Here is a 21497-nt window from a genome sequence, read left to right on the forward strand (position 1 = left end):
GTTTCCAATTTTCCTGCCTCTGAAAATGGTTTGTCAGATACCCTAGGCCTGAGCCAAAGTTGGCTGCTCCAACACTGCAAAAGAGGCTTTGGGTGATTGTTCAGTTAGCCGGCTGTCTCCGTCATTTTTTTTTTTTTTTTTTTTTTTTTTGGTTTTTCGAGTCAGGGTTTCTCTGTGGTTTTGGAGCCTGTCCTGGAACTAGCTCTTGTAGACCAGGCTGGTCTCGAACTCACAGAGATCCGCCTGCCTCTGCCTCCCGAGTGCTGGGATTAAAGGCGTGCGCCACCACTGCCCGGCTGTCTCCGTCATTTTTGCACCATTTGGAAGTCACTTGCTTGCACTTTCTGCTTACTCAGGTAATATTGATTTCCTTCTCAGGTCTATGATGGGGTTGAAAACTAGATGGCCATAGCTACATTCCTCTCATAACTTAGTCAAGACATTTTTAGTATTAGACTCCTCAGGATAGGACAACTATTGAAATAATCTCTGCCATTTGCTAACTACCTTAGACTGGACATTTAGCATGTGTTTTTTGTTTGATGCTGTTCATCTGGTTGTAGTTCTATTTTTGTGTATGTTTTTGCCTTTTTTCTCCTGGAAAATACTTGATATTTGTTCTTATTGTATATAGTTTTTGTTTTTTAGGTTTTTTTTTTTTTGAGACAGGGTTTCTCTGTGGTTTTGGAGCGTGTCCTGGAACTAGCTCTTGTAGACCAGGCTGGTCTTGAACTCACAGAGATCCGCCTGCCTCTGCCTCCCGAGTGCTGGGATTAAAGGCGTGTGCCAACCACCGCCCGGCTTATTGTATATAGTTTTGGATTACGTTTAGAATCTTCTTTTTCAGACAAAGGAGAAAGTGTTGTGGGAATTCACTCAGCCAATAGCCTTTTGGGTACCAGCCCATGAGGGTGAAGTCTGAGGTACTACGTGTGGACTGATAGTGCAGACAGAAAGTGTGCTCACTCTTGGCTGGTATTGAGTTCTGTTTGCAGCTCCCAGTGTTCACAGAGCATAGAATCGCAGTGGCTCTCTACTCTTATTGCGAGTTTTCCCCTAAATAAATATTTGTTATCCTTTATTCCGGGCTCTTGTAGACTTCCTTAATTAAGCCTATAAACATATTTTCCTTTAAGTTCATAAATTTTAATTTCTGTCCCTAGTCTGTATTTGTCTCAGCAGGTCTCCACTCGGCTGGCAGGCACATCCAAACATCGACTGCTGACTACAACGTGCTCCAAATGACTAGGGGCCCTGGACGTGCTGAAGCTGAGGAGGCCCCACCCAGACAATGTGACTGTTTCCTGTCTCTACAGTCTAGCTAGATAACCACATGCTTCTTTCTGGTGAGTGCTCTACTGCCCAGCCTCTGACTAGCCTTCCAACCTCCCTGGGCCCTGACAACAACATACCAGTTTCAGATGGAAGGAGTTACAGAAAAAAAATACATTGTTATCCCTTGACCCCTGCCCTTAATAAACTGAAATGCTAAGTCAAAAGGGAACTCCCTGACAAAGGGGACAAAATGGCTATCTATAATTCCCATTGACATACCAGAAAAATGGGCCCAGTGTTGTGTGATATTTTGTTTGTGTTCTGATAAATAAAGTTTGCTTAGGGTCAGAGGGCAGAACTAGTCACTAGTTAATCACAGAGGTCTGGAGAACTGTACAGAGGAGAAACAGGAAGTTATAAGGTGGGGCTGCGAGAAGATCTCAGCCCCCTTTTGGATGGAGGTATGGCAGAATCAGAAGTGACTGTGGCGGCTCACCTGCTTCTCTGAACTTTCAGGTTTTTACCCCAATATGTGACTCCTGATTTTCTTTCTTTCCTTTTTTTTTTTTTTTTTTTTTTTTTTTTTGAGACAGGATTTCTCTGTGTAGCTTTAGAGCCTGTCCTGGAACTCACTCTGTGGACCAGGCTGGCCTTGAACTCACAGAGATTTGCCTGCCTTTGCCTTCCTGAGTGCTGGAATTAAAGGTGTGCACCCCCCGGCTGACTCCCCATTTTTTATTGATAAATTAATAAGACTGACATTTCATCTGGCACCAGGTAGAGCTCACAGCTGCAGCTGTCCTCAGCCAGGCTGTGCACGACTGTGCTCTCTACTCAGACATGCTGTGCAGCAGCAGCAGCAGCCTCACACTGCACTGGAATCACTAGCAGATCTCGTGGGACAACTGGGAATTCTTGGTTTTTTTTTTTTTTTTTTTTGGTTTTTCGAGACAGGGTTTCTCTGTGGTTTTGGAGCCTGTCCTGGAACTAGCTCTTGTAGACCAGGCTGGTCTCGAACTCACAGAGATCCGCCTGCCTCTGCCTCCCAAGTGCTGGGATTAAAGGCGTGCGCCACCACCGCCCGGCTTGGGAATTCTTAAAGGGGGGAATTAGTTAAAAAAAATAGTTTATTTCCCACATTAGAAAAATGGAAAACATGGGGGCTGGAAAGATGGCTCAGCAGTTAAGAGCACTGACTGCTTTTCCAGAGGACCCAGGTTTGATACCCAGCATCCACATGGCAGCTCACAACTGTCAAAGATCTGTCGCCCTCACACAGACAGACACACAGGCAAAACACCAATGCACATAAAATAAAAACAAATTACTTTAAAAAATGAAAAACACTATTATTATGGAGGGAGTTAGGTCTTTGTATGATTCCACAGTGGATGGTTTAAAAATGGAACAATTAATGAGGGAATAATTAATTTCGCTGGGATTTATACAATATCAATTATACATTATTGGTTTGATAATTCTTGTTTTATCCCTAAAACAAGGTTAGTTGATGAATGCCAAGATACAGGCCTTAGAAATAGTTACTAGAAGCCGGGCGATGGTGGTGCATGCCTTTAATCCCTCGGGAGGCAGAGGCAGGCAGATCTCTGTGAGTTCGAGACCAGCCTGGTCTACAGAGCTAGTTCCAGGACAGGCTCCAAAGCCACAGAGAAACCCTGTCTCGAAAAACCAAAAAAAAAATAGTTACTAGAGAAAATAATGCCATTTTGACTGATACAAGCCTTAGAAAAGCTTACTAAAACAGATAATTGAGATAATCAGATAAAGACAGAGAAATTAAAGGAGAAACAACCTCACCATTACATTATAAAATTAGAGAGGAGGGGCTGGAGAGATGGCTCAGAGGTTAAGAGCATTGCCTGCTCTTCCAAAGGTCCTTAATGGTCAGTTAGTAATAGAATTATCCCACAAGACTGGAAAGACTTGGTTACAGCAGTATTGGAACCTGGTCCTCAATTGCAGTGGAGGACCTGGTGGAAAGATGAGGCCAGAACCATTGAACAACAAAGTAGGGCTAGAGGTACTGAAGTTTCCCAAGACCAACTTCGTGGAGAGGATGATTATCCTGATGCACAAAGACAGGCTCCACATGATGACCACACCTAGGCTCTATGCTGTGCAGCAGCTTTGAATGCTTGAGACAGAATTGAAGAAGTCAGAAAGAGAACTGAGTCATATACTATAGTTATACAGGGCCCAAAAGAAACCCTCACTGATTTTTTTTTTTTTTGTAACAAAGACTGAGTTCAGCTGTAAATATGATGATACCAAATCCAGACGCAAGACAAATACTAAGTGAATCTTGGGCTTTTGAAAATGCTAATTCACAATGCAAAAGGATAATTAGGCTTTAAAGGCAAGATCAGCACCCATAAAGGACTAGATCCAAGATAAAGCAATATTGAATATAATAACCATGATGATAATTAGATAGGACAGGTGATTTCCAGAAACTCTAAGAAAAATCAAGATGTTAGGTGTTTTACTTGTGGTAAACAAGGTCACTTGAAAAGGGATTGTAGGCGCTTTCCTAGAAACAATGTTTCTTCTAGGAATAATCGAAACAGAAGGCTCTTGCCTTCTGAGTATGCAGACGGTACAGCAAAGTCCAACACTGAACCAATGCAGATCAACAAGAGACAGACAGGGCAGCCCTTTGCCATCAGGAAACACCTTGGGGGCCCCCATGTCAAATCTGGTTCAAACATTTCCTGTCATCATGGGAAAAGCTTCTCCCCAGAGCAATTAAAGGACCTAATGCCTATTGTAAAAGAATGATACTGATAAAACAACTTTAGAAGATAAACAAAAATTTCAGAAGAAACTATAAAGCAAATATTATAAAGATTAGATTCAAACAAGAGAGACCTCTTGATTACAAGAAGTGATAGTTCATCAAACAGTGTGATCATTCAATATAAACTAATTTATAAAACTAACAAATGCTTTTCATTTGATCAGATATAACTTTCTTTTCTTTTCTTTTTTTTTTTTTTTTTTTGGTTTTTCGAGACAAGGTCTCTCTGTAGTTTTGGGGCCAGTCCTGAAACTAGCTCTTGTAAACCAGGCTGGCCTTGAACCCACAGAGATCCAGATGCCTGCCTCTGCCTCCCAAGTGCTGGGATTAAAGGTGTGTGCCTCCACCGCCTGGCTTTAAAACTTTTCTTTTCTGGGAAAATCCCAGAGTCAAAAGGAGGGGGGGGGGGGGACACCTGGAGAGATGGCTCAGTGGTTAAGAGCATTGCCTGCTCTTCCAAAGGTCCTGAGTTCAATTCCCAGCAACCACATGGTGGCTCACAACCATCTGTAATGAGATCTGGTGCCCTCTTCTGGCCTGCAGACATGTACACAGACAGAATATTGTATACATAATAAATAAATAAATAAATAAATAAATAAATAAATAAATAAATAAATAAAATATTTTTTTTTTAAAAAGTAAACAGAATAATAAAAGTTAAGAAAAGCTGGCTAGAAACAAGTCAAGCTAAGGTCGGGCATTCATAACTAAGAATAAGCCTCTATGTGTGATTTATTTGGGAACCAGGTGGTAGGCCCCTCAAAAATCAAAAAGAATAAAACATCACACAACAAAGTTCTCCTTTGCTAAATAAACTTGTGCTTAAACTGCCTTTTGATTGAATGTTCCAGGCCCCACTCAAGGCTAGTAGCTTTCCAAGTCACTTGGTATATGGGCCAAAGTCACACACTCAAGTGGGGAATGTGCTGTCTCCAGAATTCAAACAGCCTACTAAACACTGTGCTGTTTCACTGGTGACAGGAGGGGCCAGGTGCAGTAACTTACCCTTTACCTTGGAAGGAATGTCTGCATGCCTCACACCATCGGACTCCTAAGAATTTCACTAAGGTGGAAGGCCCTTGAATTTTGGTTAGATTTATTTCCCATCCTCTGATTGCACATATGGGTTACCAATGAGTTCTAAGTGGTTGCTATTGCCTGTTCTAATCAGCAAATGTCATCAATATAGTGCATTAATGTAATAAGTTGGAGAAGGAACAGATGAGCAAGATCCCCTCTAAGTTATGATAATAGGGCAGAAATAAATCTCTGAGGTAAAACTGCTGAGATATACTGCTGGCCTTGCCAACTGAAAGCAAACTGCTTATGGACAGGACTGAGAAAAAGGCATTTGCTAGATCAGTGTGCATACCATGTGCCAAGAGATGTGTTAGTTTGCTCAAGTAAGGACAGAGATTAAATTCATCCTTCAAGGAGACAAGACCTAAGGGACCCCAAAATATTTGCCACACTACGAAGCCAGAATGGACTTAAACGCACAGCTCTGCCTCAGCCTTCCAAGTACTGGGATTACAAATGTGACACTCACCCAGCCTGTCTTCTCAGACAAGATCTTTATTATGTTTGTGGACCTTAAAACCTATGAGATGAAGTAACCCCCCCCCAGCTTAGCACCCAAGGAGTCAGTATTACGGCATGCACGTGACACAGCTTACACAAGGTTTGTGTTGACATATATTTTCATTTTCTAGGTTTATTCACAGGAATGGAATTACTGAATCCTTTGGATTTAGCTTTTTGAAGAATGGCCAGATTATTTTCACAGTGGGTGGGCCATTTTACTACCAGCAATGAGATTCTAGAATGTCCGCAACCGTGCCAACATACACTGCTGTCCTTTTGCTACGGTCATCCCAGTGAGTCCGATATGGCATCTCACTGCTGTACCTGTTTTTGTGCAGCGTAGGGACTCTGTGATGACCCAGGGCCTTACGCATACTGGGCATGTGCTCCATCACCTAACTACTCTCTGGCCCTGGTTGCTTTGATTTGCACGTCCCTGGTGGCTAATGATAACAGATATCTATCCATGTGAATGGTGATAATTTGTATTATCTTCTTTTGGCAAACTGCCCCTTTTCCATTAATAAATTCAGTTATTTCTCTTTTTATTACTGAACTGTGCTCTTGGAAGCACATGTCTTAAATATTTAGGAAGCACAACATTTTCTACAAACATGAGTCTTGGAGACATGACTTTAACAAGGTCTGCAAGATAATCTATTTTCCTTCACATTTATGACACTATTTTTTGTTTGTTTTTCAAGACAGGGTTTCTCTGTGTAGTCCTGGCTATCCTGGAACTTGCTCTGTAGAAGATCTCAAACTCAGAGATCTGATGTGGGGTTATCCCTCTGTATGCTGTGAATAGGTTTTATTACCATTGGTTAATAAAAAAACTGCTTTGGCTTATGGCTGGGCAGAATATAGCTAGGTGGGAAATCCAAACAGAGTCAGAAAGAGAAAGAAGGCAGAGTCGAGAGAGACACGAGCAGTTGCTGGAGAAGATGTGAGGTCAACAGTCTCATGGTAAAATAAAGAAAAACAGAAATGGGCTAATTTAAGTTGTAAGAGCTAGTTAATAATACACCTGAGCTAATAGGCCAAACAGTTTGTATTTAATAAAAGCTTCTGTGTGATTATTACTCAGGACTGGGCAGCCAGGAAACGAAAGCACAGCCTCCAGTTACAGAGATCCATCTGCCTCTGCCTACTGGGTGGGATTAAAGGCATATGTCACAATGCCCAGCACATTATTTTTTAATGTTAATTTAAGTGTGCTGTGCGTGAGTATATGTATGTGTACCACATGCATGAAGGAGCCTTCAGTGGTTAGACGAGGTGTCAGAGTCCCTAGAATGGGAATTAAAGATAGTTGTTAGCTGCCATGTGAGTTCTGGGAACAGAACCCCAGTCCTCTGTAAGAACAAGTGTTTCTAACAGCTGATCCAACTCTCCAGCCCCTACAACACCATAGAATTTGCAGCACCACAGAACTATTCATTTTCATATAAAGAAGAAAAAGAGCTGGATATAGTGGCAAACACCTTAACCTAGTACTTTGGAGGCAAGAACAGGCAGATTTCTGTGAGTTCAAGTCCAGCCTGGTCTACATACTGAGTTACAGAACAGTCAGAGCATAGTGGAACCCTGCAATGTCCACCCCCCCCCAAAAAAAAGAAAGAATAACGAGCCATGATGGTGTGCATGTAATTCCAACATACCTGAGGCGGGGCAGGAGTGACTTGAACGCAAGACTTAGCTGGGGCTATTAAATAATGAGACCCTGTCCAAATCGGACCATTCCCAAAATTCAAATTTCAAAAAGTATAAAAAGTCTAGTTATGGGGCTGGAGAGATAGCTCAACAGTTAAGAGCATTTGCTGCTTTTGCAGAGGAACTGGGTCAGTTCCAGTCCCACATGATGGCTCACAACTGTAACACTAATTCCAAGAGATCAGACATCCTCTTCTGGACTCCGAGGGTACCAGACATGGTACATGATACACATACATACATACATGAAGGTAAAACACTTTACATATAAATAAATCTTGGGAGGAAAAAAGTCCAGTTATGCTAGGCATGGTGGCAAGTTCCTTTAATTCCAGCACTCTGGAAGAATAGATAGGCATATTTCTATGTGTTTGAGGCCAGCCTGGTCTACAAAGCAAGTTCCAGGTCACTCAGGAGAGTGTAGGTTGTAAAAATGGTTGGTAAGACTCTTGTTTAAAAAAAAATTCTTGGGCCGGGCGGTGGTGGCGCATGCCTTTAATCCCAGCACTTGGGAAGCAGAGGCAGGCGGATCTCTGTGAGTTCGAGACCAGCCTGGTCTACAAGAGCTAGTTCCAGGACAGGCTCCAAAACCACAGAGAAACCCTGTCTCGAAAAACCAAAAAAAAAAAAAAACAAAAAAAGAAAACATAATGGCTAATTACGCTGACATACTACAGTTAATAAAACATTGCTTCTGGGGGTGCTTGTGAGGGTGTTCCCAGAAGTGGTTATTATCCAAACTGCAGTTCTCAGGCTTTGGGCTTAGGCTGGATCCACTGGGGCTTTCTTGGGCCTCCAGCTTGTAGATGGCAGAGCATCAGATTTCTCAGTTGACTCAACCAGGCACCTCTAAGCTGCATCCCACTGGTTCTCTATAAAACCTAACAGGGAAATAATGGCTGTTCCTTACTAAGCAGTACCATGTGCCAACTGCTTTTCTGTAGGGCATTTCCCTAATAACCCTGCAAAGGGCTGTTCATTTAGTACTTGTGGGAAACTGGATCTGAAGAAATAAATTACCAAGGTCCACAGTAGGAAGTGACAAAGATGGGGTTCAAAACCTTTTTTTTTTTTTAAACTACAACCTAAGCCTGAATGTACAAGCAACCCTTATGATCATCCACATCCAACTCACAATGGAAATGCTCACCAAACTACCTTCTACTTGATAGGCTGTGGTCATAAATGTTAATGAAACCAATTTGGTATTTTTTTTTAAACAAAGATGATCCAATTTAAAACCTTTGTAAGAATCTTAATACAGACATCTAGAAATTGAGGGGATCCTCTGTCCCCACTAATTTTAGCTTCAGAAAGTTGGTACTAAAACTACAGATTTATCTGACCTCTCCTACTGAACCCACACTACCCTAGGACACAACCAAACAAGCACACACTTTCCCCTATTCCTCCTGTCTGTCTGAAGTACCTCTAAAGTATCCTTTTCTTCCTTTTTAAGTCACTCTAATTTATTCAACTTTCAGGATTTAATTACAGTTGTCAAAATGAACTTTTAGCAGGGCAGTGATGGGGTGGTAGTGAATGCTTTTAATCCTAGCACTCGGGAGGCAGAGGCAGGTGGACCTCCAAGTTCAAAGCCAGCTTGGTCTACAGAATGATTTCCAGGACAAACAGGGCTATGCAGAGAAATCCTGTCCTGAAAAACCAAAATCTAATAAGAACAAAAAGCTTCTACAAGTAGAGCTTATCAATTTTTTCACACCAAGATCATGATGTTTATATAAGAAAATGGGGGAGAACAACTGTAGTGTGAACAATAAAAACCCAGAGACAGAAACTGGGGTTCAAGCCAAAAAACCAGAAAAGCAAGGCAGCCAAGCCAGCCATTAGAGATGTCTTACTCTACCAAGGGTGGGTGACCATAGACTAAGCAGACTAAGTCTCTCTCCTCCCATTTTATTCCCTCTAGTGCTGAGATTAAAGGATTATGATTCCCTAGTACTGGGATTAACGGTGTAGGCCACCACCATCTCTATTGTTTCTGTATTGATCTTGTGTAGCCCACAGTGACCTTGAACTCACAGAGATCCATCTGCCTCTGTCTCCCAAATCCTGGGATTAATGATATGTGTCACTATTACCGGGCCTCTAGTGGCTTTAGCTTTGCCTCTGGTCTTCAGGCAAGTTTTATTCGTTAAAATACAAATACTATACCACTACAAACAACACCGCTCACAGACAGCCACAAGCTCTTCCATTTACCCCAGGTCATGGCAATGGCCAATCAAAACTTCTGGAAAGTTCCTAAGGCCTGCATATAAACGTTATTCTTGTTTTGTTTTTATTGTTGTTGTTTTGTCCTGGAACTTACTATGTCCTGGCTAACTTGGAACTCCCAGAGGTTCGCCCTCCCTCAGTCCCCCCCCCAGTGCTGGGATTAAAGGTGTGTGCCACCATGCCCAGCTTATTTGTTTCTGAGGTAGGGTCTCACTGTGCCCAGGTTGGCACTGAATTCCTCAGCCTCCTGAACAAACTTCTATTCTTGTACTTGACATTCATGCGTATGATGAGCTGTTTCACTGACAGCTCTCCTAGCAGATCACAAGCTCTGAGAATACAGGAATGCTGCTCTAGTCTCTCTGATCCGCACAGGCCTTGGCACACAGTGCTTTCAGATCAGATGGCTGAACAGAGCTGAGTCCCGAACACCCTTTAGAACAGTCTTTCAGCTTACAACACTGCAACAGTTTGAAGCTAAGCTATTCAAGTTCTCTGTCTCCAGAAAAAGCTGGTGAACACCAACATCTTCCAAGAGACTCTGTACTTCCCATATATGTAGAAGTGCTGCCCCTTCATAATTCCACTTAGTAGTATTTAAAATTATCGAAGACATGAAGGGTACGCAGTAGTGAAAGAAAAGCAATGCAGAATGGATATTAAACAAATACAGCCACATGTCAAACAATGCCAGCACCCAACAATAGACCAAACTTACGATAGTGGTCTCATAAGATATTAATGCAGGTTTGTATATTCAGATCTAGCATTATATCTCCTCTTGAATATCTGGTATTATTAATAGAATCTTAATATAAGTTTATAATATTTATTATATTTTCCAGGTAAGGGGGTAGACACCTCTAATCCCAGCACTCAGGAGGCAGAGGCAGGAGGATCTCTGTGAGTTAGAGGCCAACCTGGTCTACAGAGGGAGTTCTAGGACAGCCAAGGTTCTTACACATAGAAACCCTGTCCCAAAACACAAAAAAGATAACGCTCAAAAATATTTATAAGATTATAAGCTCAAACTTCCATCACCTCACTACTTTTTATCAAATATTTATTTACTGTGTGTGAACACGTACCACAGTGTTTACTGGTTTTCTTCCTACCATGTGGGTCACAGGCAGGCTGTCAGGCTTAGTGACAAGTGCCTCCACCATCTGAGTCATTTTACTGGCCCTCACCTAGTATTTTTATTGAACCTTTTCTGTGTAGATACACAAATACTGTCCATTTTATGAAAATTACCTATACTATTTGCTACAGTAACACACTATGTATAAGTGTAGCCCAGGAATAACAGGTATGTAGTAAGCCACACAATCTAGGGTTGTATAAGAACATTCTGTAATGGTCATAGGACAAAATCAGCTAACAGTGCATTTCCATCACTATGTGAGCATATGCTCCATGTATTTATTCTTATGGTGAAATCAGCACGCGAGAAGATAAATATGGAATGATTATTAGTTTTAACTTGACATCTAAGTCATTTGGGAAAAGATTCTCAATGTCTAGATCAGGATGCCTGTGAGAGATTATCTCAATTGTGTTAATAGAGATGAGAAAACCACCCTTTCTTGGTGGCATCATTCCCTGGGTTTAGGTCCTCGACTGCGTATGTGAAGAGACAGGCCTGAATACGAGCAGACACTCTGAGTTCACCTCTCTGCTCTTGACTGCAGCTGTGACTATCTGCTGCCCCACAGTGATGGACTACAATCCAGAGTGGTCAGCCAAACAAACCCTTCTCTTCCAAGTTGGTTTTTGTCAGGGTGCTTATCACTGCAACAGAAAGGAAACTATGCAGATGGGTAAGTCAGAGTACAAAATGACAACATACAATTAGGCGCTGAGAAATTCTACCCTCAAAGCCTCAAGAATAACTATGTTCTATCACACTGATGGGAAGAGTGGGGGAACACCACAAACATCTCCCAAGTTCCTAGCCTGAGTATCTGGAGGAACTGGAACACTAGTAAAAGTAAGAGCACATGAGGATAAAACTAAAAATCTCAGTTTGGGCCACACTTAAAACGTTTATTAGACATTCAAGAGGGGAGATGATGCCAGAGCTTGACAAAAAAATCTGCAGCCCTATGAGACCAAGACAGGGGGATCATCATGAGTTCAAAGTCAGTCTGGACTTTAGAGAGAGATCCTGGCTGTTCCTCTAGAGACACAGGTTCAATTCCTAATAACCATATTCCAGTTTCAGGAGCTCTGATGACCTCATGTGGTCTCTGCATGTGGTGTATAAACATACATCAGGCAAAATACTCAGATTCATAAAATAAAAATAACCTTTAAAAAATAAAGCGTTCGCCTTTAATCCCAGCACTTGGGAGGCAGAGGCAGGCGGATCTCTGTGAGTTCGAGACCAGCCTGGCCTACAAGAGCTAGTTCCAGGACAGGCTCCAAAACCACAGAGAAACCCTGTCTCGAAAAACCAAAAAAAAAAAAAAAAAAAAAAATTAAAGCGTTGCCAGGCATAGTAGCCCATGACTTTAATCCCAGCACTGGGAAGGCAGAGGCAAGCAGATCTCTGTGAGTTACAGGCCAGCCTGGTCTATATAATGAGTTCATGGACAGGTAGAGCTGCAAAGGGAGACCAGTCTTAAGATAACAAATTAAGGGCTGGAGAGATGGCTCAGAGGTTAAGAGCATTGCCTGCTCTTCCAAAGGTCCTGAGTTCAATTCCCAACAACCACATGGTGGCTCACAACCATCTGTAATGAGGTCTGGTGCCCTCTTCTGACCTGCAGGCATACACACAGACAGAATATTGTATACATAATAAATAAATATTTAAAAAAAAAAGATAACAAATTTAAAAATATAAAATTGGTTGGTTGGAGGCTTCACCCAGCCCCTGGCATCCATGTGTCTGGGGAGTCTGGAATGTTTAGGTGGAACTTTCCATTCCAGGCCCCCTCCTCTGGGAGTTACCTCAATCCAGATACCACCTCCAAGAAAGCCTGGGAAAACGGTGACCCCTCCCCAGAGAGGGTCAAGACCACTCCCACACTTAAACTGCCCCCCAGAGAATGAACATGTGGGCTTTCCAGTTGTCTCTTCCTTCTGGTCTTCCTTCCTGTTTCTATCCCTGGGGGACCTGGGGGAAGCGCTGGCATCTGAGAGCTGGCATCCGAGTGCTGGCATCCATTAAACTTCGGCTTTTTCTAGTTTGGTTTGATTTGGTCTGATTTGGATTATTGCATTGGCGGAGAGGTTTATCGGGCCATAAAACCTTTCAAAAATATTTTAATTAATAATAAAAATGCACAAATAAACCTAAGTCTTGAATTCAAGGTAGAATTGTTGGGGGATGTGACAGCCAGCACTAACCTGAAGGCAATGTGTTATTGCCCGCTCTACCCCAGTCAACTACTGACACTCGCCCAGAGTACCCAGACCTCTAATAATTCACACACAGCGTCCCTGTGACAGCCAAAGAAACTGGATATGGTACTAGGCATCCCTTACAGGCTTTCCTGTAATGTCTGTGAGATCCTAGAGGCCTGCTGGTGAGACAAGAATAAGATAATGGTGTTCCTGCCTTTTGCTTTTGTAGACTTGCTTATTGCTCTGGAATTGGGATGAAGTGGTCTTTTTATTGCCATACAATGGGAAAGGAAAACAACTGAAGGCTGCAAATTTCCTTGCCCAGCTATGGATTACGTAGCTGACTATAATGTACACTTTTGATAGCCACCCACCTTTGTAAACCCTTTCTTTAGCCCCTCTGGCATGGTATGCTGTTTGGCTCTAAGGTTGTTGTCCTTCTGGTAGTAGTAGGAATAAACTCATTTGAGCTGGGCGATGGTGGCACAAGCCTTTAATCCCAGCACTCGGGAGGCAGAGGCAGAGGCAGGCGGATCCCTGTGAGTTCGAGGTCAGCCTGGTCTACAAGAGCTAGTTCCAGGACAGGCTCCAAAGCTACAGAGAAACCCTGTCTCAAAAAACCAAAAAAAGAAAAGAAAAACGAAAACAAACAAAAAAGGATAGGAACGAGAGTTAGCACCAAAATAAATGTCCTTTATACTTAAAGTATAAAGTAGATAAAGCCCGGGGAGTGAACAGAAAGAAAGGCAAGATGTAGTAGGGTTTAGATATTTCGATGGTACAACCATTAAAGCTAAAGAAATGGGGCAAGAGTTTTAGGCAATGAAAGAGGGTGTTACCAAGCCTTCATCACTGAAGTAGGCAACCCAGAAGTCAAGGTGGCTTTGGTAGAGCTGTTTCTCTGGAATGACAGGAGACAGGGCTTCTCTGGAGAGAGCCAAATAGAGACTGGTGGGAGAAGATGCTAATGAGTAGAAGCCGCCGCCCTAGGCTGCACGAGCAAGCAGACAGGTGAGTGAGCAAGAGGGTGGCTAAGTTACTGTTGTGTAAATATGCACAGGTAGGGAATGTGTGGCTCAAATCTGTAATCTCAGCACTTGGAGCTGGGAGCGCACGACTGCGAGGTCAAGGCCAGGCTGAGTGAGAGCATCTCAAAACCAAAGAGCTTTTGAGCGAGCAGTAAAAAGTGTCGGTGTCGGGGAAGTGGGGAGGGGTGGGCGGCACTCTCAGGCCGAGGACCTCATCAGGTGCCCGCCCCAAGGCGAGCCAGCTCCAGCGCCGTCCCACTTCGCCGGGGACGTAGGGCGCACGCGCAGACCCAGGGAGCCGGTCGCAGGCCCCCCCACAGCCCCGCCCCCTTCCCCGTCTAGAGCGCTTGCGCGTCAGCTCCGAAGCCGCCTCAGCGAGCCGGGCGCCGGGCTGGAACGCTGGCCCTTCGTTCCCGCGCTGCTCGGAAGTGTCTTGCCATGGTCCCGTCCCACCTACCGAGTCTGGGGCGAAACAGCACGTCGGGCTGGTGACTGCGATGGCGGGAACAGGAGAGTCGCTGGAACGCTTCTTCACAGGGTACTATGGCACTTGTGTTCGAAGGTTCGTGGCACGTCAAGAACCACACACGCTGTTTCTCTTATGAGCGCGGTCGAGCGCGGAGGACTCCTCTGCGCATGCCCGATACTTCTCTGTGACGTGATGTATTGCACGCTGGGAAATGTAGTTTTTATTTTGACACCTGTGCCCTAAACTATTTAATCATGATTTAATAAATCACAGTGCTTGTTTGTTTCCCGTGTCTTTGCATACTCCCCTGAGAGCTTTCACATAAATCAAGAGAACCAAAAAGCATGTATGGAACCTTGCCTAGCATGTGGCCCCTCAGCACCAGAAGAAAACAAAAACATCAGATTGTTGGGAAGAGGGAAAGAAGGCCCCCAGGAAGCATATGAGGACTCTGAATTTTAAGCTAAATTTTGTTGTGAATCTAAAATTTATCCAAAAATATTTTTAAATCGCAAATAAGCAGTTACATTTTTACAGAATCTTCCCAGGAAATGAAGAATGTGGTCATGCAAATATTTAGCTATAAAGATATTCTTTGGGACTGGGCGGTGATGGCACACGCCTTTAATCCCAGCACTCGGGAGACATTGGCAGGCAGATCTCTGTGAGTTCAAGGCCAGCCTGGTCTAAAAGAGCTAGTTTCAGGACAGGCTCCAAAGCTAATGATAAACCCTATCCCAAAAAACTAACTAACTAACTAACTAACTAACTAACTAACTAACTAAATAAATAAATAAATAAATAAATGTATTCTTTGGAAGCCTACCTAGCTCGTGGCCTTAGCATGGTTCTGGTTTCAATCCTCAGGACTGCACCCACCCCAAGTATCTTTCCTAGTATTTTATATTTCATACATAACCCCTAAAAAGTCAAGATAATTTGGTGGTTAAGAGCACTTGCTGCTCTATCATGAGGACCAGAATTAGAATTTTAGCACCCTGCTCCCCTTCTCCCTCACTATTCTCCTACTACCCTTTCCCCTCCCCCCATGCTGCCAATTTACTAAGGAGACCTTGTCTACTTCTTCCCAGGGGGATCCATGTGTGTTTCTCTTTGGGTTCTTCTTGTTTCCTGTCCTCTCTGAGATTGTAGCCTATAGGCTGGCTATCCTTTGCTTTATTCTAAAATTAACATATAAGTACATACCATAGTGTTTGTCTTTCTGTGTCTGGGTTACCTCACTCAGGATGTTTTTTTTTTCTAGTTCCATCCATTTGCCCGCAAATTTCAAGATGTCGTTATTTTTTGCCACTGAGTAGTACTCCATTGTGTAAATCTGCGGCATTTAGTTTATCCATTCTTCGGTTGAGGCGCATCCAGGTTGTTTCCAGGTTCTGGCTATTTACAAATAATGATGCTATGAACATAGTTGAGCAAATGTCCTTGGGTATGATTGAACATCCTTTGGGTATATGCCCAAGAGTGGTATTGCTAGGTCTTGAGATAGATTGATTCCCAATTTTCTGAGAAACTACCATATTGATTTCCAAAGTGGCTGTACAAGTTTGCATTCCCACCAGCAATGGAAGAGTGTTTCCCTTACTCCACATCCTCTCCAGCATAAGCTGTCATTAGTGTTTTTGATCTTAGCCATTCTGACAGGTGTAAGATGGTATCTCAGAGTTGTTTAGATTTGCATTTTCCTGATCGCTAAGGATGTTGAGCAGTTCCTTAAGTGTCTTTTGACACTTAAGATTCCTCTGTTGAGAATTCTCTATTTAGATCTGTACCCCATTTTTAATTTGGATTATTTGATATTTTGATATCTAGTTTCTTGAGTTCTTTATATATTTTGGAGATCAGCCCTCTCTTAGATGTGAGATTGGTGAAGATCTTTTCCCATTCTGTATGTTGACTTTTTGTCTTGCTGACTGTCCTTTACCTTACAGAAGTTTCTCAGTTCCAGGAGGTCCCATTTTTTTGTCTATCTCAGTGTCTCTGCTACCGGGGTTATATTCAGAAAGTGGTCTCCTGTGCCAATGCATTTAAGGCTACTCTTCTATGAGGTTCAGTATGGCTGGATTTATGTTGAGGTCTTCCTTGAGGGATCAGGAAGATCAAGTTAGGTGAAGGACAGAGAGGGAGAACAAGGAAAGAGATACCTTGAAAGAGGGAGCCGTTATGGGGTTAGCGAGAAACCAGGCACTAGGGAAATTCCCAGGAATCCACAAGGATGACCCCAGCTAAGACCCTATGCAATAGTGGAGAGGGTATCTTGACTGCCCTTCCCCTGTAATCACATTGATGACTACCTTAATTGTCATCATAGAACCTTCATCCAGTATTTGATGGAAGCAGATACAGAGATTCACAGCTAAGAGCTGTGGTCAACTCTTGGAGTCCATCCATAGAGAGGGAGGAGTGATAATATGAGCAAAGGGACCAAGGCCATGATGGGGAAACCTGCAGAAACAATTGACCTGAGCAAGTGGGAGCTTACCGACTCTGACAGCTGGGGAACTGGCATAGGACTGAACTAGGCCCTCTGAATGTGGGAGACAGTTGTGTGGCTTGGGCAGGTTGTGGGGCCACTAGCAGTGGAACCAATATTCATCCCTAGTGCATGAACTGGCTCTTTGGAACCCATTCCTATGGAGGGATACCTTGCTCAGTCTAGATACAGGGGGAGGGCTTTGGTCCTGCCTCAAATGATGTGACATTGTTGACTCCCCCTGGGAGACCCCACCCTCTCTGAGGGGTGGAAGGGGGTGGAGTGGGGAGAAGGTGGGGGTAGTAGGAAGAAGGGAAGGAGAGAGAACTGGGAATGGCATGTAAAATAGATTATTTTAAAAATTAAAAAAAAGGAATAAAAAGAAAAGAATTCCAGCACCTACTTAAGGTAGCTCACAACTACCTGTAATTCCAGTTCCAGTCAGTTCCAAGGGATCTGATGCCCTCTTCTGGCCTCCAAGGGCTTTGCACAAGGAGAGACAGAGAGAGAGAGAGAGAGAGAGAGACACAGAGAGAGAGAGAGAGACAGAGAGAATATAAATTTGCTTTGGTTTGAGGCAGAGTTTCTCTGTATGTCCCTGGCTATCCTGGAACTCACTGTGTAGTGCAGGCTGCCCTCAAACTCAGAGATCCGCCTGCCTCTGCCTCCTGAGTGCTGGGATCAAAGATGTGCGCCTCCACTGCCAGGCTAAAAGCTGTTTGTTTGTTTTGTTTTGTGGACTTCGTGGCAACCACTGCTCCTTGACGAAGTTCCAGCATTTCAACATTGCAAATCACAACTTTCCAGCACCCTTTTACCTCCTAGGATTTTTAAAAAAATGTTCATTGGTGTTTTGCCTGCATATATGTCTGTGTGAGGCTGTCAGATCCCCTGGAGCTGGAGTTACAGAGAATTGTGAGCCGCCCTTTGGGTACTGGGAATTGAACCTGGGTCCTCTGGAAGAGTGACCAGAGCTCTTTACCACTAAGCCACCTATCCAGCTCATTTACTTTCATTTTTAATGATTCTCATTATGTGTTATGGGAGTTTCCTTATGCCTGTTCCTTTGGGAAACTTTGTGTGAGCTTTAGTGAAGGATGAGAATAGATACAATGGGGCTGGAGAGATGGCTCAGAGGTTAAGAGCACTGATTGTTCTTCCAGAGGTCCTGAGTTCAATTCCCAGCAACCACATGGTGGCTCACAACCATCTATAGTGAAATCTGGTGCCCTCTTCTGGCCTGTAGGCAAACATGCAGACAGAACACTAAAGGAAATAAATAAATAAATAAGTAAGTAAGTAAGTAAGTAAGTAAATAAATAAATAGAACATACGCTTTACACAGACAAATCACTGCCACTGTGGAACTATATAGCATGATAACTCTGCCTACTTTCCACACAAGACTCCCCATTATGTGCCCTGATTACAACAAGAATAGAGAAGTTAAAGATTTATTAACTGGGCATAGCTGGTCCCAGAGATGAAAATCACACAATCGAGAGGAATAGTGGTTACAGATCCAGAGCCTGAGGCTGTTTAGGGCAAGGGTTCGGTTAATGAGTATAGAATAGTGCCCACTATTAGTGGCTTTCTGAATGTATGGCAAGATTTAGTACGCCCCACAGAGAAAAGATCTGGTTAAAAAGTTAGACTGGCTTGATTCCCCTTTGCCATATATAGGAGCGTACATTAAAGGAATCAGATGGTATAGTATAATGGAGAAAGAGTAATGTGTCAGGACCTTCCCTTTTGGGAGCTTATGAGGGGAACAGACCACATTATAAGACTAAGGCACAAAGGAATGCAATTAGGACACAGCTCAATGCTTGCTGTGCTACATGGTACAAATGCTGCGTCGTGTCGCTTGAGGAATAAAAGTTGCTCTTACAGGTTTGTTTCTCAAGCCTTGATGTCTGACATCTCCTAATCACAAAGGCTGAGACTTTGCAGGAGGAAGTGTGAGAGGGTGCCTGGTGGGGTTACTGAAACTTAGAGGACAAAAGTCATTTAGATTCTTGCTGAACTTACTGCTTTTTGCTTCAGGAAAAACCCTGATGGGATGACTGAATCTTTAGAGACCAATAGGCATTCAGAGTCTTGTTTGGTGTAATGGCCTCGATGACCCCTTTCACCCCAGAACCATCGCTGGCTTTCAGTGTTGATTGTGCTCACACTATAATGGAACTGTAGAGTATATAAAGTGTAGCCCGTTTTCAATAAACGGGCAGCCATCATGATTCCCTCTCAGATCCTGTCAGTCTCCTTCCCTCGACAGCTCTACGTCTCCTCTTTGGGACCCGAACCCTGCTGGAGCTGGACTCTGACAGTTTCGTTTTGTTTTTTCAGACAAGGCTTCTCTGTGTAACAGTCCTGGCTGTCCTGGAACTTGCTCTAGAGACCAGGCTGGCCTCGAACTCACTGAGATCGTCCTGGCTCTACCTCCCAAATGGAGTGCTCAGATTAAAGGCGTGTTCCACCACTTCTCAGATGAAATGAGTCCTTTAAAGTCTATAATTACATACTGTTATTCTCTGATAGACTTTCAGACTCTGTAAGGTCAAGATCATCAGTGTTGTTCATTTCGGCATCCCCAGTACGCAGCACTGTACCCAGCACACAGTAAGCTCTCAGATTTTTTTCTACTAGGGATCATTAAACACTGGAACTATTCCAGTCCCCAGACTAACAAAGAAAACCAAGAAAAATGATGAGGCTGGGAAAATGCCCAGCAATTAAGAACACATACTGCTTTTGCCAAGAACCCAAGTTCAGCTCCCAGTGTCCACACTGATGGCTTATAACTGCCCGCAGTTCCAGCCCCAAGGGTATCTGCTGCTCTGTCTTCCTCTGCACCTGCAATCATGTACACATACCCCCACAGAGACACATAATTTTTAAAGTTTTAAAAAAGAATATTTTCTTTCACTGAACCTGTGTCTAGTCAGGTGTCCTGGTTAGTTTTAACAATCAGCTTGACACTGCCTGGAGTCACTTGAGAAGGCATTCTCAGCTGAGGGATTCCCCAGACAGAAATTGCTTGTGGCCACATCTTTGGGAAATTGTCTTGATTGCTAATCTATGTAGGTGGGCCCAGCCCACTGTAGGCGTCACCATTCCCTGGGAAGCTGGCCTAGATAATAAAACTAATTGACAGCAAATGGAAGGCAGAGACAGGTGAATGTCTGTGAATTAGAGGCTAGCCAGACTAGACAGTGAGACCTCGTCTCAAAAAAGAAAATTTCAAAAAAAGAAAGAAATCAAACAAGCAAGCCAGGCAGTGGTGACTGACACCTTTAATTTTAACATTCAAGAGGCAGAGGCCCCAGCCTGGTCTATAGAGCCAGTTCTAGTTCCAGGGCTACACAGAGAAACCCAATCTCAGGGGAGAAAATGGACTGTCACTTTGAAAAGCCAAATAAACCCTTTCTGTCTCTAAGTTTCTTTAGTTTAAAATGTTTAAACACTAGGCACTAGGCACAACAGTGCACTCCTATAATCCTCGTACGCCACAGGCAGAAACAGTTCAGAAGGATCACCTACAACTTCAAGGCTTGCCTGGTTGACGCGGTGAGTTTAGGCTAGCTATGGTTAGATAACAAGACCCTGTCTCCAAACCAGGGCTCAGAGAAGGCTTAGCCATAAGAACATTTCTTGTGGCGCTCACTTCCACTCCCGGCAACCACGTGTTGGCTCACAATCATTCCTAGTTCCAGTTCTGGGAATCAGCTGCTCTCTGCTGACCTCTGTAGGAACTGTGCACACATGCAGTGCAGGTACATACATGCAGGCAAAATATTCATACACAAAAATGAATCTTTAAAAAAAACATTAAAAACACAAATAAGAAAACTACATTCTATTTTGTTTCTAAAAGACGTTTTTTTCTCTTTTCCCACTCCTCTTCTGAAGAGGCAGGCTGATCCTTGCCTCTTTTCCTCTTCCTCTTTTTCTCTGTATCTCTCTCTTTCTCTCTGCCCTCCCCCCACTCCCTTTATCTCAATAAAACTCCCACGTAATAAAAAAGATTTGTTTTTATTTTCTATATATGATTGCTTTGTCCACATATATGTATGCATACCATGTGCATGGTTAGTATTCAAGGAGGCCAGAAGCGGGTACTAGATCCTCTAAAACTAGAGTTACAGACAATTGTCAGTCACCTCATGGGTGCTGGAGACTGAACTGGGGTTCTTTTCAATAGCAACAAGTGCTCTTAACTGCTGAGCCATCTTTCCAGCACCAACCCTGAGCACGGCCCCCCCGTCCTGTCTCAGTTATGCATCCTTAATTTTGGAGAAATTATAACATGAAGAATTTCCAGTCAGGTGTGGTAGTGAACCCCCCATCATTTGGGAGGCAGAGGCAGGAGAATCTCTGTGAGTTTGAGGCTAATCTCTTTCTCCGCAGGAACTCCAGGACATGTGGGATTACATAGAAAAACAGAATACATTGTCTCAAACAAAAGAACTCTATAATTTTTTATTGTTTAGTTTTTGTCATTGTTGTTATAGACTGTATTTCACC

The 21497-nt window shown here is 43.3% G+C and overlaps 1 protein-coding gene across 1 annotated transcript in view; it reads right to left on the reverse strand.

The window, feature by feature from the left end:
* Sgf29 (SAGA complex associated factor 29) overlaps positions 1-14642 on the reverse strand; it is a 42178-nt gene extending 27536 nt beyond the window's left edge. The window contains exon 1 of the mRNA XM_057778598.1: positions 14468-14642. The gene's annotated coding sequence lies outside the window, so the exon portion shown is untranslated. The remainder of the gene's footprint in view (positions 1-14467) is intronic.
* Positions 14643-21497: the final 6855 nt, after the last annotated feature.

This window comes from Chionomys nivalis, chromosome 8, assembly GCF_950005125.1.
Source record: "Chionomys nivalis chromosome 8, mChiNiv1.1, whole genome shotgun sequence".
NCBI lineage: Eukaryota > Metazoa > Chordata > Mammalia > Rodentia > Cricetidae > Chionomys > Chionomys nivalis.